Genomic DNA, 2,540 nt, shown 5'->3' on the forward strand with positions numbered 1-2,540 from the left:
ATGTAGACTAGTACAACCACTCTGGAAACAAATTTGGAGGCTACTTAAAAAGCTAGACATCGATCTACCATTTGATCCAGTAATACCACTCTTGGGGATATACCCAAAAGATTGTTACTCCAGAGGTACCTGCACACCCATGTTTATTGTGGCACTATTCACAATAGCCAAGTTATGGAAACAGCCAAGATGCCCCACCACTGACGAATGGATTAAGAAAATGTGGTATCTATACACAATGGAATTTTATGCAGCCATGAAGAACAACGAAATGTTATCATTCGCTGGTAAATGGATGGAATTGGAGAACATCATTCTGAGTGAGGTTAGCCTGGCCCAAAAGACCAAAAATCGTATGTTCTCCCTCATATGTGGACATTAGATCAAGGGTAAACACAACAAGGGGATTGGACTATGAGCACATGATAAAAGCGAGAGCACACAAGGGAGGGGTAAGGATAGGTAAGACAACAAAAAAATTAGCTAGCATTTGTTGCCCTCAACGCAGAGAAACTAAAGCAGATACCTTAAAAGCAACTGAGGCCAATAGGAAAAGGGGAACAGGTACTAGAGAAAAGGTTACTTCAAGAAGAATTAACCTAGAAGGTAACACCCACGCACAGGAAATCAATGTGAGTCAATGCCCTGTATAGCTATCCTTATCTCAACCAGCAAAACCCCTTGTCCCTTCCTGTTATTGCTTATACTCTCTCTACAACAAAATTAGAAATAAGGGCAAAATAGTTTCTGCTGGGTATTGAGGGGGTGAGGGAGAGGGAAGGGGTGGAGTGGGTGGTAAGGGAGGGGGTGGGAGCAGGGGGGAGAAATGAACCAAGCCTTGGATAATATGGATAATAAAAGAAAAAGAAAAAAAAAAAGGACTAAACAAAAAAAAAAAAAAGAATTTGCGGTCAGTCTGGGCTACATAACACCTTGTCTCAAAAAAAAAAAATTAGTAAGGGTACTTGTCTACCTGCAAATTGTTCTGCCCTGAGGACAGAGCAGTTGTTATCAAATGAGAATGTATGTAAGGATCACGAGTGAGAACTTGACCCGGCCCCTCAAAGAATGAAAATTCCATAAATCTAGAGTGGGCCTGAAAAATCTGCATTTTCCAAAAACCCCTTCTACCACCACCACAAAGGTTTCTGATCTGGGCAGTTCCAGGCATACGTTGAAAACCCTCAGACTAGAGGGATATATGCAACTTTTTCTCTTTATAGAATCACTACATACTGTAACAAACTATTCTGGGCATAAAACTCAAGATGGGTTATTCTTCAGCTATTTTAAATAGAAGATTTCTCCAGTCTTCCCAGGTAGTTTGCTCTAGAATTTAGTCTCTTTGTAAGAAAGTTCCTACATTTCTGCCATTAATAAAGTAATCATTAAACATAATACTGGGCTAGACTTTTGAAAAATAGTGAAGATTGGGGAAAATAGGCACTCACCTGAGTTCTTGATAAGAATATACATGGTGGGGGGACCTCCACAGTAAGCAATTTGGCAATATTTAAATATACTGAGGAATTAAAATTTTAGGCACACTCCAACTTTCTTTTAATGTACAGGGATATATATCACTACAATTTTGAAATAGTAAAAGTTTGGCAACAGCTGAATATCTGCCAATAAGAAACTGATTAAGTAAACTGTGGTTTATTCATATAATCAAATGCTATTATTAGAAAAAAGACAACTTTGGCCAGGTGCCGGTGGTTCACATCTGTAATCCTAGCTACTCAGGAGGTAGAGAACAAGACTGCAGTTCAAAGTCAGCCTGGGCAAATAGTTCTCGAGACCCTACCTTGAAAAGAACCTCCACAAAATAGGGCTGGTGGAGTGGCTCAAATGGTAGAGCACCTGCCTAGCAAGCATGAGGCCCTGAGTTCAAACCCCAGCACCATCAAAAAAAAAATAAAAGAGTTATAATTGGGGGTGGCATTATACCATTACCCAATGCAGAAGGTACACACGATAGATGGATATAATCTTTGCTTAAAACAGTGAGTGGTTACCTCTGAGAAGGAGACCTCAGAGGCAGGGAGACAGGATGGAAGTTAGTGTATACCATGTGCTTTTATACCTTTTAATGTCCTATGTATATGTACTACACATTAAGAAATAAATTGTAAAAATATAATGACCTTCACTCAGAAAGGAACAACTTTAAAATCAGAAATTTCAGTAAGATAGGGAAGTAAAAAGGATGGCCTTAACTATGACTTTCCTACTGTAATGGAGATAGATTTCCAAGCTGAGTATGATGGTACATGCCTGTAATCTCAGCACTCAGGAGGCTGAGGCAGGAAGATCTTGACTTTGAGGCCATCCTGTACTGTATAGCGAGTACCAGGCCAGCATAGGCTGCCTAGTAAGACCCTGTTGGAAGGAAGGGAGAAAGGAAGGAAGGGCCAAGAAAGAAAGAAAAGAGAGACAGAGAGAAATGGAAGGGAGGGAGAGAAGAAGAAAGAAATAGAAAGCCAGGTGCTGGTGGTTCTCGCCTATAATCCTAGCTATTTGGGATCCTAGCTACTTGA

The 2,540-nt window shown here is 40.2% G+C and overlaps 1 non-coding gene across 1 annotated transcript; it reads left to right on the forward strand.

Annotated features, from left to right (window-relative positions):
* The first annotated feature begins 1,836 nt into the window (after positions 1–1,836).
* Positions 1,837–1,909, forward strand: Trnaa-agc (transfer RNA alanine (anticodon AGC)). The gene has a single exon. It is a non-coding gene; the product is annotated as a tRNA-Ala (tRNA).
* Positions 1,910–2,540: the final 631 nt, after the last annotated feature.

Source organism: Castor canadensis, chromosome 3 (assembly GCF_047511655.1).
Source record: "Castor canadensis chromosome 3, mCasCan1.hap1v2, whole genome shotgun sequence".
In the NCBI taxonomy this organism is placed as follows: domain Eukaryota; kingdom Metazoa; phylum Chordata; class Mammalia; order Rodentia; family Castoridae; genus Castor; species Castor canadensis.